General features: G+C 34.9%; 1 long non-coding RNA gene across 1 annotated transcript in view; it reads left to right on the forward strand.

The window, feature by feature from the left end:
* The window catches only part of LOC147843488 (uncharacterized), a 143,088-nt gene that overhangs the window by 20,096 nt on the left and 107,956 nt on the right, over positions 1–15,036 (forward strand). The window lies entirely within an intron of this gene.

A 15,036-nucleotide genomic window follows, 5' to 3' on the forward strand; every position in this document is an offset into this window, starting at 1 on the left:
GAAAAGAATTTTTTAACAAACATTTTCAAGAGTTGATTAAAAAATACAACATACATCATTTTTTCCACAGCCAGTGATTTAAAAGCCAGCGTGGTTGAACGTTTTAACAGAACGCTCAAAACACGTATGTGGAGATATTTAACAGCAGTGAATTCAAAACGTTACTGCGACATTCTTTAAGATCTTTTACATGGTTATAACAACAGTTACCATAAAAGTATTAAAATGAAACCGGTGGATGTGAATAAAGAAAATGAAACGCTGGTGTTTCACAACTTGTACGGTGACATGCGAAAAACTAAACCGGTGTTTAAATATAAAGTCGGGGATGTTGTTAGAGTTTCTAAAGTAAGAAATGTATTTTCTAAGGGTTATGAACAGAATTATACAGAAGAGTTTTTCACTATAGCAAAGTGTATACCTCGTCAACCACCTGTTTACAGATTAAAAGACTATGACGGTGAAATTATCGACGGATGCTTTTATGAACACGAATTGCAAAAGATAATTGTGGATAAGGATAAAACATTTAAGATAGATAAAATTTTGGATAAGAAGAAAACTAAAAAAGGTGTATTTTACTTGGTCCGATGGAAAGGATGGGATGATAAGTTCTCTTCATGGATTCCCGAACGTGACGTGGTGGATTTACAGAAGCCATAAAGATATGGATAGCATACACTACAGGTCATTTATGAAAATCTAACCATGGCAGAGGGTGGATTTTACGTCACTCTACCCTGCAATGCATCGAGTTATATATATCCTGAAAACAGAATATCTAACTACAGAACAAGATTGGCAAAAACTATAGATCTGAAAGGTGCATGGGAGGTTGGATTAATTGAAATAGATTACCCTTATAGTTGGTATAATTTTTGCGACGAAGACGCTTCATTCATCATCCAGACGAGTAAAGACGTTCTACAGGCGGATGAACGGTATTATAATATAGATGATGGGGTTAATATTATCATTGATGATGCATATGATAAAAACATATCTAAGCTACGTAAAACGTTAAAGTGTGGATATTATGAGGATGTGTTATTTCTAATTAGAGAAATAAATTCAACTCTACCACTACGGGTCACTCTTGGATATGATCATATTAAAAACAAAATATTTCTAAAAGCTCCGCCTAAGACATCTTTAACATTTTATGGGAAACTGGCTGTCATTTTGGGGTTAAAACCAGGACTATCTATAGGAACCTTAAAGGACCCAAAAGATTATCGAGGTGCCGGAGCACCAGTAGTGACGTATGCACCACATCAAAGCGATATCAAAGCCGGATGTTATTCATTTTATATATATTCTGATGTAATAGAATTTCAATCAGTTGGTGATTCGTACGTCCCACTGTTAAGGTGTGTGCACATACAAGGGGAATACAATCATATTATTAATGTTCGATACGAAAAGCCTCATTACCTACCAGTAAATAAATCACATATTACAGAAATAGCAATCGAGGTCAAAGACGATCAGAACAAAGAAATACCTTTTACCTACGGCAAAGTTGTTGTAAAACTTCACTTTAGACCGGTAAAACAGTCTTTATTTTAAAATGACACATTTTACGTCATACAATACGGATCCCGGACGTTACGTTTCATACTACCAGAATCAGGCCGGAAATGGAATGCCGGGATATGCTGGAGGACCGATCATGTATGGGGCTGGTCTTGGAGGTATATTTAGAAGTTTATTCAGAGCGGCGTTACCGCTGTTAAAAAGAGGTTTCAGTATAGCTAAACCTCATCTAAAAACAGCGGCAAAAAGCATAGTCAGTGATGTTGTAACTACAGCTCTAACTAAATCCTACACGGATAATAACAATAATGGTCAAAATGGTAACGGTCTGATGGTCATGACAAACAGAAAACGTAAGCCACCAGGGGTGAGGAGGAGACGAAGTGGGAGTGGTTTCCCCATAAAGAAAAAAAGACGCACAAGTAAAAAACGATCAGTTGCAAAACGTAAGCAGAGGAGACGTGTGAAACGTGTAAAGAAAACTTGTAAACGTTTAAGACCACTCAATACCATTTTCTAAACCATGGCTCTGCTTCATAACATGTCGGAAGAATGTGTAAAGTCTGAATTAGATTTGTTTACAGTCCCCTTCACACAGACGTCCATAGAAAAAAATAATTATGTGGAAATCCCACCGCTCTCGGCAATAACAGATACTTCACCTATAGAGTTTTTTATAGCCGGTACTGGTGAAGATTACATTGATCTGAATAATACAATGTTATACACGCATGTTAAAATTGTAAACGCTGACGGCACCGACATAGCAGACGGTGCACCTGTTGGTCTGATTAACTACCCTGGAGCTACAATATTCTCGCAGGTGGATGTGTCTTTGGGTGATCGTTTAATCTCACAAAGTTCCTCAACTTATGGGTATCGTTGTATAATAGAGACCTTGATCAACTATGGACGGGATACCCTTGAATCAATTTTTTCTGCAGGACTTTTTTACAAAGACACAGCAGGACACATGGATGAAACCGATCCTGACGGTGAAAACTCAGGGTTGCGTAAGCGTGCTGTATTCACCACTGGTGGAAATGTTGTTCACTTACTAGCCCCAATTCACAGTGACATCTTCTTTCAAGAAAAACTGATGCTGAACGGTATAGATATAAAAATACGTATGATGAGAGCTAAAGATGAATTCTGTCTGATGAAATCTGGTGCGACGGTTTATAAACTACAGATTTTATCAGCATCACTTTTTGTTAAAAAAGTCACAGTAGCACCTGCAGTTCGGATGGGTCATGCACAGGCGCTCCTTTCAACAACGGCTAAATACCCTATAGACAGAGTATGTTTAAAAAACTTTTCAATACCTGTTGGAGCACGAGTTTCTAATCATGAGAATCTTTTTCTTGGAACACTACCGAAATCTATTATTTTAGCAATGACGGAGAACTCTGCCTTCTCGGGTGCGTACGATAAAAACCCATTCGCATTTAAACATTTTAATCTTGAATATTTATCAATTTACCAAGACGGATTAGCATTACCCTGTAAACCCCTGCAACCAGAATATGAAAACGGAGCTGCTGTGAGAAAATTTTACCAACTCGTTCTATCCACCGGAAGACACCTTAAAAATCAAGCTCTGGCAATAGACAGAGAGGATTTCCTTAACGGTTATACGCTATATGCGTTTAACCTCGCACCAGATGAGGAATGTGGTCAACACGTATCCTTAATTAAATCAGAAAACATTAGACTCGAAGCACGCTTCAGACAACCGCTTACAAGCACGATAAATTTGATCGTGTATGCCATATTTGACAGTGTTATTGAAATTTCAAACAGGAGACAGGTGTTGGTAGATTACTACTAACCTATCTGATCGACACCCCTGCTGCGTAAAAAAAAAAAATGAATACGGTTCAACTGACTAACATTATGGACAAAATATCTTGCGGTACTCATTTTTTAGGGACGCTACCATGTGATCATCTCCCCAAACGTATTTTAAAAGATCTTCCAGCCACGGTTATAATAAATACAGATCCTTCGAATATGCCCGGGGAACATTGGTTGGCTATCTACGTAAGTCGGGAGGGTGAAAGTTGCTTTTTTGATAGTTTTGGAAACAGTCCAGATAACATACGCTTCCCGACATCAATCCGGAACTTTCTAAAAACAAATTCTATACGTATAACATACTCTAACAAACAGGTGCAAGATTTTACATCAGACACCTGTGGACAACATTGTGTGTTTTTTCTGTATCATATGTCAAAGGGTTATAATTATGAAAATTTTATTAAATTGTATCATGATGATCTAATGAAAAATGATAAGATGGTTGATCATTTTGTGAAGAAACTGAAACCCAGGACCTGTAACAATAAAACATTTAAATGTATTCAATGTGTTCAAACTGGAAAAATGTTTTTGTCTTTTTCTTAAATATATGTATGCATGTGTGATGAAAAAAAAAAAAAAGAATGTCACTTTATGTTATCTCATATTGTATTTGTCATTTCGTATGAATAAAGAAAACACCAAACACAAAATACAGTTTCTATTCTTTTTATTACCGTGGAAAAAAAAATCAACAAAATCATTAGTTCACAAACATCAGTTAAAAAGATAACCATGCAGTTTTGTCAGGAGATGGAGAAGGAAATACATTTTCATTTGCCGCATATGAGTGTGATGTACCCCTGTGGGTTCGCATATATCTTTTAAATCTTTTCGGTAAGGTTGATGGTGGTGTTGCAACATCAGTGTCTGTGATAGGGTTTCTTTTATAAGATTCTATTATTCCTCTAACATGTGGGTTGGTAATAGTCGAGTAAGGTATATTTAATGCAGCAAAACCTTCGAGAAATTCATTCCAACCAATAGGTCTGCGGTCTTGGCGAATGATTTTAGGAGCCGTTATACATCTAATCAGATCTAACATGTGTGATCCTGAAATAACACGTCCTTTAAGAATAAATTCTCCAGATTCGTTCCAAGAAGTTAAATGTCTAGCATTAGACATTTTATTCAAAATATATTTTATATTTTTAAAACTCTTCTGCGGTACGTTGTTTAACACCTCATTCATGATTTCATCTTGACCGTCATCGTGTGTCTGAACAGGTGCATGAGCAGGTGTTTGTCCATCAACAGGTGGATTTTCTTGATGCGGTAAAGTTAGAGTTATACCTGTGTTATCCATATCACCTTTTCTTACCACTAAATCATTCTCAACAACCTGCTGAATACTTTCACGCGTTTCCCCGCTTCGTATTTTATCAAGTTGGTTTTGCGGAATTAGGAACATCTTTTCTGCATATTCCATTTTCTCAGGACTGTCTTGATGTTATCAAACTTGTAATAAATGGAATTGCCACGCTTAACAGAGGTAGTAGAAAACCCCCTCGCTGGTTTAAAATTCGTCTTTTCTTCTTGACGTTGATATCGGCAGTAATTTTAATCTCCTTTTTTCTCTTTTTGAGTTTCTGATGTTGGTTAGCTGTTAAAGGTATAGTCCCGTGTAGTACGTTTAAAGCAACTTCGCAAAGCGTTAATATGAGCTCATCGGAGGATGATTGTAAAATAGCACGTCGCTGCTTTGGTGTTGCTTTATATAATAGTTTTAAAAGGGGTAAATTTCTGCAAAGTCTCACACTCATTTTCTTATCTGATACCGTGTTTCAGAGCTTTCTTTTTCTGCACATACACAACCGGATACTCTGAAAGCAGAGATGTTCTGAGGCGAAACTTTTCTGGTGTTCTCGCTTTAAAGTCTATTAGCAAATAACCGTATGGTATTTTTGTAGCATCCTCATAACATTCCATGAAAAATTTCCCGCTCTGCGGGTACATTTGACGACCTAAAATTGCAATCTGATTTTTATCTCGTGGGTTTTTAAATAAAATTATATAGTTGGCATTAAGGCTGATAGTCCTGATGGCTTTGCCTTGACAGAAAATATTCTGAAGAATTAATATGACAGATACAGAATTATGATGAACAAGTTGAGTGAATGCTTTCTGAACCTGTTCATTATTAGATGACTCAGCCATTACATCATCAAAAAACAGTAAAGAAATTTTATTTGCAGGCAGTAAATCAATCAAGGACTCAGGAATACCTTCAATAAACTTTATATTATACAATGACATCAGTTCACTGTAAATATTCTGCCAACATGAATACACAAAAACCACATTATCAAATTTCACATTGAGCATTTTGTCAGAGTTAACCAATAACGTTTTTACAAAAAATGTTTTACCACTGTTACTGGGCCCCGAAATAATACAGGAAAAGGGGTGTTCCAAACGTACATCAAAAAAATCTTCATCATCATAAGCATTGTACATAACATTAGTACCCATATGGTAATGTGGTGTAATTGGGTAAGAGAACACGTTTGTTGTAAACCACTTGGAATCTTTTCTTTAATGACCTGTTGTGCAAAGTAAACTTTTTTTATCCCTAACAATCGTGTTTGTGATTGCTACTAGCTGTGACACTTCACCCGCTGTTGTATATTTTTCTACCAGACACATCAGATTTTTTAACGTAATCTGCTTAACGTTTTCAGCATTCAGGGTGATTCCTTTAGCCTTAAGACACACTTTTCCCTTAACAGTTCTGTATCCATACGTTTTAGGACCGGATGCAGAAAACTCACAAATTGAATCATCTGGACCCACTTCATCAGATAGATCACCCAGGAAGACACCTGTTTCAGGTTGCCATTCATTGGGTTTTGATACATATATAATACTATCTGTATCAGTGTATAGTACACGTTCACCTAATTTATCAAGTTGTTTATATAACTCCAAACGCCCGTAGGCTGTAACAAAACAACCTATGAATACATTAACATCTTTTGTTTGACAAGGCACATCATCTGGATAGCACCACTGGATCAATGCGACTGAATCTGAAACAAATGAGAAATGTTTCACTATGCGACCGTTTCCAAATATGAATCTGGCAAATTGTTCAGGATCTCTTATTAATTCTGAATATGTAAAATTATTTTTAATGGCGAACCTCCCCCACAAGCTGTTCAAAAAGACCTTCGATACTGATCTACGTGCATGATTTAGACATATTTTTTCAAGTTCAAGCTCGACTCTCTCTTTTTCAAAAAAATTTTCGACAAAATTTTTTTTTCTTCCTCCGTCACTACATTTGGGGGGAAGCCAGATGCTTCTTGTTTGATTTTTAGGAATGTATTCACATAATCACTGAATAACGTGTCTGATTTTTCTGGAAAATGCCACACTTCATCAATTTTAATCACTCTATAGCCTTTCTGAATGGCTTGGTGTAGCTCCGCAGTAACCCACGTTCCATGTAAAGCACGTTCCTCGTCAGTGTGTGAACAACTTTCTTCAAGTTGTTTTTCAGCACAAGTTCGACACAGAGGAAACATTAATTTCTTATTACACCTCATAGGTAAAACTGGATGAAATAAACCCCGTGGTGGTAAAACTGATGCCTTGACAATCCCGAAATAATTTTCAATCGGTTCAAAGTCTTTTAAAATTATTGTTGGATGTCCAATCGGAAATTGTCTCTTTGTTTGCATGCTCGGATATAGAGAGACGAAATCGACGTATTTGATCGTCTCATCATCTTCAGTTTTATGATGTAACTTTAACGCGTTAGTCCTACCACAAAAAGTGCATCTCTCGGGTTAAGCCGCTTGGTTGCGTTGTAGGTTTGCATAAAGGTTATCACAGCAGGGTCATTGTTCTTAGCGTCTGCCCATTCACACCCCCAGATGTATTCAACATTCAAGCCATGAATTTTTTCTAATGTTTCCAGTTTATGATCAGTCTGCTCTCGGAGTGTTGCGAATGTAGCTTTTTTAATAAAAGGGTGTCGGTCGTGTGGGTTAAATTTACAACAATGGCCGTGAAAGTAACAACCTAGATATTCTAACGCAATTTTAACACCATCTTTCTCGTAAAATCCATCCAAAAAGTATGGTCCGAATTGAATTTCGCCTGTGTTTAACGCATGCTGAACATCAACACCTCTGGTTTTACTAATGTATTCCAACCATTCAATTGATTCATTTGAAAAAGACTTGAACTGGTTAATGTAAGCTTTGTCGTGTGTTAAAGCTATTGTGTCTCTTGTCAAAAAATTTGTTTTATAGATTTTCATAGCGCAGCTAGGGAGTGTATTAGTTGAAAACGGGTCAATTCCGGTACATTCTAACAATGTTTCTCTGAATTTCATACACGCTTCTCGCAGTAAAACCACATCGTTTCTGCAGCGCGATCTCTTTTTTGAAATCAAATATTTGACCACACACTTCATTGTACCACGAGTCAAATTTAGCTTGATCGTCCGCACTCATCATGTCATAATCATAATAACATTTTGGTGGATAGGGGCCAACATAATTCACATTTTCTAATCTATTGAATTTGTGTGGGAAAAACCCTTTTTCAGTTGTAGTAAGATTGAAAGCAGCAGTTGTTTTTGATAGTTTCATAGCTAGAAAGTTATAGCTGTCTATGAATCTGATTTTGAATGCTTTATCATAAATAAAAATTAGTCTACCCCCTCTCATTATAATTTCGGGCGCAAGACCGACGCTGGAGAAATATTCCAATAAAATATAAGAGTCAAAGCCTGAAGCATTGTGTGCTATAAATGTGTAGTTTGTGTATTTCGGACGTCTAAAATACTTCACTAGACGCTCAACGCAGTCCAAGCCTTCGGCTGTAAATTCTTCACCGTCGTACGTGATTGCACAAACAAAGTTTGCGATGTGTCGTCCATTTTCATACATGGTTTCAAAATCATAAAATACATATTTCTCACTTATTTCATCCAGTTCGATAGGTTGAATATAGCAATTATGTTCGTCATCGTTCATTATAAATTCATTACAATGAATACAACGTGTTGGCTCGCATTTGTGCTGGATTAATTTAACCCCAGATAATTTGGCTCTGTAAACTCTGTGGCATTTGTCACAAAATTTTATCAGTTCACACTGTGATCGTCGACCATCGGCTGTCTTTTGTTTATGCATCTCATAGCAAAAATCCGATTTACACAATCTAGAGCAGTCCAAGCACCTGAATGTTTTTTTCGATTTACTGAAACTAACACATTCGGGGTTATTGCATATGTTACACATGAATTTACATTTGTGTTCTCTTTTGTCTTTATAACCATGAAAACAAAAATCACATACATAGGATGTTCCTATGAAACTATTCAATTTCTTTATCATATAGTAGTGATTATCGAATAGATACAGATGTACTGTTCTAGGGTGCAAATTGTCACTGTTTTTGAAAAACCTCTAGTTTACCGCTAACAGAGCGATGAAAAACAACGATTTTAACATTGAGATGGTCTTCAAATTTAATAATATCACTGAACGCTATTTGGTCTTGTATGCCAAACCCCGCAGAGGTGTGAATGTCTGTCGCTTGTGTTATCAGCTCGTTTTCGGGAGCTTGTGGGTTTAAGAAATAAGCTAGACACATGCTAAAGCAAATGTTGTTTGAGATGTTTATGGGACAAAATAGATTCATTTTATTTTTTCTGATAACATCATTATGTACCAGATCAGTTAATTTTCTACGTACACCACCGTATCTGTTTCTGACAATTGAGACGGACAACTCTAACGGTGCGTCTACCGGTATGTCTATATTACTTTGGAGAGTTTTTTCTATTTCATCAGCAAATGATTCAACACTGTAGTCATTTTCTGGACTTAGTACATAGTTAATATCAGAAGGTAAATCATGCCCCCTCAGAGATATATTAATAATTCCATTCTGCCCAGCCAATAATCTAGAAAACGTTACAATCTCATTTAAAATATCTGTAAAAAGAATATTGTCTGCTGCTAGATTGTCTGTGATAATATCACGAAAATTAAGTGTTCTGTGAATTTCTAGAGCATTGAAATTTAGTCTTGGGGTAACTCTAAAACCACCAACACTACCACCCTCTGTAATTAATCTATCGATTTCAATTTGGTTTAACCCCATCTGAGGTAGCGATGGATCATAATTAAACCGATCGTTGGGACCTTGTCCAACTTGTACAGGATTGTTAGGGATTTCTAACCATTCTAATTGGTCATTTATGAAATTCTGAATTTGATCAGTGATGTTAAGATCTTGAGGTTGTAACATTTCTAACTGATTATTTATTAACCTTTGTAAATGTTCAATATTGCTTTCATTATCATATCGGAGTCTAGCTGCTCTCTGTGTACCATCATCATCATTATCATTTAAATCAGTTTGACATCTTTTAGTACCCATTTTGAAATTTATTTGAAAAAAAGATTCCAAGGTTTAAGTAACAAACAAAACAAATGTGTTTTCACCCAGAAATATACAACAGATGAATACAATCAATAAACGTAATAATACGATAATAAAAATAGACTAATTGGGAATAAGTTCAAAAGAAAAACTATAACATCAAATAATCACACAATAATCAAACAATAAAAAAATCGAATAACAGAAAATAGAAAAAAGCATACATGCATACAAATGGTATAATTATTGTTATTTTGTAAGTATCTTGTACATGTCACTTGTCATACGTTGGATAACATTTAATCTCTCACCTACAAGGGTGACCGCGTTAACAAGTAGCCGATATCGTTTCTGTGTTCCTCTACCTTTTCTGGTACACCGAAAATGTACTGAAACAAATCTTGAAACCGTTGTTGGTTTTCCTCGTGACAGCTCCTCCAAAATAAGGCGCTCTGTGCTAGAACTTCTGCATTCTGATGTTGGAAGTTGACAACACTCTGTAAAATGTTTATAACCAGATCCTGACCAGTTCTCACAGCATCAGTGGTTTGTTCGAAGGTCAGCGCCGCTGAATTCAATCGTAAAACTCGTTCGAAGTTACGGTTTGCCCGGCACATAATTTCATAGTTCAAATGTGCTAAATCTCTCGGTCTAAATAAATCTAAAATTTCTCCTGGTACGTGTTTTTCAATATCACAAGACTCTTCATCATATGCTCCTTCTATCACATTCTCTTCATTCTCATGCCAGAGATCTGCTCCTTTGGATTCGTAATTTTGTTCTAAAAGAAAAAAAAATATATAAATTACCTATCGTATGATACAATCATAAAAATGATAAATCATAATGAATATTTAATACATACCTTTCTCTTCGTCAGAATCGTTGTCAGGTTTTGAAAGTATTTTCTTATTCTGGCCAAGACCATATCCAGTGGTTGACCCGTCAGCGTGTCCAGACCTCGGAGATGTTGTCTCGTCCGTGTTCAATTCAAAAGACGCGTCCTCTGTCTGTGTGGCAACAGATCGCGACGAAGTCTCTGACGTCTCAGCGGCTGATTCGCTGACCACCACAACCTCTACCAAATCTGTATCTATTACAGCCTGTGACGTAGTTGCTGGCTCATCACAGCTAAACAGTTGGCCTTCATCAACTAGTAATACCATAAGATAAAATGGAAAAAACAAAATATATTTAACATTCATGTAATAATAATTTATACATAAAAACTAAAAAAAAACAGACAATAAAATATATATAAAATAAAATAAAATAAAGAATCCACTTACAAATTGTTTCCAGGATCATATCCAATTCGATACCAAAATCGAGATTGGAATCAAATTCAATTGGAGCTAGAAAGAAAAAAAAATAATGAATTAAAAGAATAATCGTAATTTAATGAAATTAAAAAGCTAAATGTAATTAACATAAAATAGAAATAGAAAAGTGGACCTACTTTCAAAGTTGGCAGCCATCGTTGAGTAAATTCAACAGAGTTGAAAAAAAGGATTCAATGCGTTTTAAAGTCGAAGACAAAAGCAGTATGAAAAACTAAAACATTTTCTGCTCAATTTAAGGATGATGATTTGGAGGTTGTCTTCCCCCATTGTAAAAACGGCATGGGGTTGATGTTTATGCAAATTCAGTTAATAAAGTGCAGTACATGATGTAAAACTTACATATACATTATATATATATATATATATATATATATATATATATATATATATATATATATATATATATATATATTACATTTATGAATGTAGTTTAGATTTAATTTTACACGGTCATTTAAAACATTCAAAACGTAATAGAATTTGTTTAATTGTTATAGATTATTTATTTTTTATTATTTTAAAATGTGTGTGTGTGTGTGTGTGTGTGTGTGTGTGTGTGTTGTGTTTACACATACGTGAACATGTGTTTTTAAAACAGTTTATTAATTCTTTTTGTTGTATATTCTAACAATATCATCAATTTTATTTAATACAAAGTTTAAATAAAGTCAAAAAGTTGTCTGTGTGGAAAAAAAAACACCTCATCTGGGGATGGGGGTGTAATTTGCCAGACACCTATTGTAAATACCTCAGCTTGTATCTGGAGTAAAATGTGTGTGTGTGTGTGTGTGTGTGTGTGTGTGTGTGTGTGTGTGTGTGTGTGTGTGTGTGTGTGTGTGTGTGTGCATTTGGTGTGGGCTGTGAGGGGGGGGGGGGGTGTGAATGTTGGGGAATGTGGGGTTTTTCAAATTTAAAAAAGTTGAGAGTTTTTTAAATAATACTAACTAAAAAATGAAATAAGGATATGACTACTTTGCCAAAGTTAATGAATACATTTATGAACATAGTCTTCATGTTTTAGACTTATATGAGATTGAATAGTTTAATTATTGATGTAATTATATCTGTGTTTAACTGTTTACTAACTTAGATTTATGCATTTGCTTTTACAATACACATTAGTAGTGAAGTGGTAACATAGTTTGTATTTACATTAGACAAAAGTTAGCTTGTAACTTTGTTTGCACAGCTAGAAATTGATCAAAACTTAGATTTACTTAGTAACTTATTTAGCAAAAAAACAAACACACAAACAAACAAATGATGTTTAAAACAATATAATTTATGTATTCCTAATGAGAAATTATATTTAGAATTTGGTATAAGATCAGTAAATAAACATTTAAAAGGAAAAAAAAACACAGATAATTTACTATTACTGAGTTTTTTCTGTGTCAAACCTTTTTCTGACCCTGCCACATGGATCTTGTTAGATGTGGCAGACACCCTGTTGTAAAACACCCAATCTTCCTGTTTTTTAAATTAGGTTTGGAGAATCTGGTATTAGACTGATAACAGAGAGTGCTCATGCGCGGGGGTGTGGGTGTGCGTGTGTGTGTGTGTGTGTGTGCATGCATTTGGTGTGTGTGCTGTGAGGGGGGTGTGAATGTTGGGGAATGTGGGGGTTTTCAAAGTTAAAAACAGTTGATAGTCTTATTAAATAATACTAACTAAAAAATGAAAAAAAAATATGACTACTTTGCCAAAGTTAATGAATACATTTATAAACATAGTCTTCATGTTTTAGACTTATATGAGATTGAATAGTTTAATTATTGATGTAATTATATCTGTGTTTAACTGTTTACTAACTTAGATTTATGCATTTGCTTTTATAATACACATTAGTAGTGAAGTGGTAACATAGTTTGTATTTACATTAGACAAAGTTAGCTTGTAACTTTGTTTGCACAGCTAGAAACTTGATCAAAACTTAGATTTACTTAGTAACTTATTTTGCAAAAACAAACAAACACACAAACAAATAAATGATGTTTAAAACAATATAATTTATGTATTCCTAATGAGAAAATGTTTTACTCATGGTGGAATTATATTTAGAATTTGGTATAAGATCAGAAAATAAACATTTAAAAGGAAAAAAACACAGATAATTTACTATTACTGAGGTTTTTTTTTTCTTTCTGTGCCAAACATTTTTTCTGACCCTACCACATGGATCTTTGTTAGAGATGCAGGACACCCTGTTGTAAAACACCCAACATTCCTGTTTAAATTAGGTTTAGAGAATCTGGTATTAGACTGATAACAGAAAGTGCGTGCGTGTGTGCGTTTGCCTGTATGTCCGTCTAAGAGTAAATAGGGAGATTCACTTTTTAAACTGTTACAAAATAAATAATAATTCATTCTATTAAAACAAATAAAAATGTTAAATGAAAATAACACATTTATTTAAATAATAAATAAAAACATACAAAACAATCTAATCTCTTATAACAATATCATAGTATATTGTTTTTATCACATAAATTCAAATGATCATAGTTATCAAATCATTTTCAAACATAGGCCTATTATTTTCGTAAAACTTAGTAAACAAGTATTTGTGAAAAACATTTATTTGTTTAAAATGTTTTATTAACTAGTTAAATTGTTTTAAAACATTTTGTATTTTTATTTTAAGCATTGGTTTTAACCTAGAACCAACCCCCTTTCTGCCTTTTCGTGATTGGCTGGCTGAATCTGGGGGGGTGGGGGGGGGGTGGTTAAAGGCGGAGTTGGAGGCGGGGTTACGTGTGTCTCATTGTTTCTCACGTTTTAATCATTATGTGTTTGACATCAGGAGAGAGTGGTCGCACTTTTCACTGCTCTCGGATAAGATTTTGATTTTGAGGGTGGTACAGAGGCGGAGTTTGGGGGGCGGTGTCTTAGACTAGTTTTGTCATCATTTCTTCTCTAACAGGCAACGAGTGAGGATCTAAGTCCGGATATTCCGTAAGATCAACTAAATCTTTTTGTTTCCTAACTTACTTCGTTTTTCTTAACATATACTTACTTTTTTAAAAAACATTTCACTTGCAGTACTTAGGCTACAAGCTGTCGTTTTGTTTAAAACTATTCTACTCATTTTTAAAACTTAAAATGTGTTTTCATTACGTTTAAGAATTTATTTATTTTCTTTATTTAATTATTTTTCTTAACTTTTTAAAAAATAACTTTTTTACTTGTTTCAAACTGTTTAAAGTCTATCTCAAATCTGGCTGTGTAAGTTAAGGGTCTATGTATGCGCGCGCACGCACGGAGTTTTCACACCCGCTTTTTGTCTGCTTTTTCCCTCTCCGGAGGGAAAGAGAGACACGGAATAAACACGGATTTCGCTCCCCGAGTCTCCGTAAGATACATCTCCGTTTCTTCTTTAACAAAAACTCTTACTAACATTATTTACTCTACTAACAGTTTAATTCTAACATTGTTTTGTTTTTTTAAATAATACGTTTTAACACTTTTTTTTTAACTGAACTAAACAAGAAAGAAAGAAAAACGAAACAAACTGTCGGATTTTAACATGTCAAAAAACTTTCATGTGAAAATGTACACCTTTTCTTGAAATAAAAGCAACCTTTTCCCCCTCTTTCTAAACATATACACATTTAAATGTTTAAAGCACATAACTGCCCAATGCACACACACAAAAACCGTCACAATGTCACTAATAACAACACCTTTTTCCCCCGCTACGATATCAATTTGTATTTTGATATCAAAAACATCCCTAGTTCAGAGCGGGGTGAATTAGGGGTCAGATGGCCAGGTGTCCAAGTGTCCAGATTTGGGACACGCGAGGGTGGGAGGGAAGGGGGAGGGAGGGGGGAATATTTTTATGAGGGTAATAACAATCAATCATCTTGACACAAAGTGCCCGGAAACCTCT

The sequence above is a fragment of the Danio rerio genome, chromosome 6 (assembly GCF_052040795.2).
Source record: "Danio rerio strain M-AB ecotype USA chromosome 6, GRCz13ab, whole genome shotgun sequence".
Classification (NCBI taxonomy): domain Eukaryota; kingdom Metazoa; phylum Chordata; class Actinopteri; order Cypriniformes; family Danionidae; genus Danio; species Danio rerio.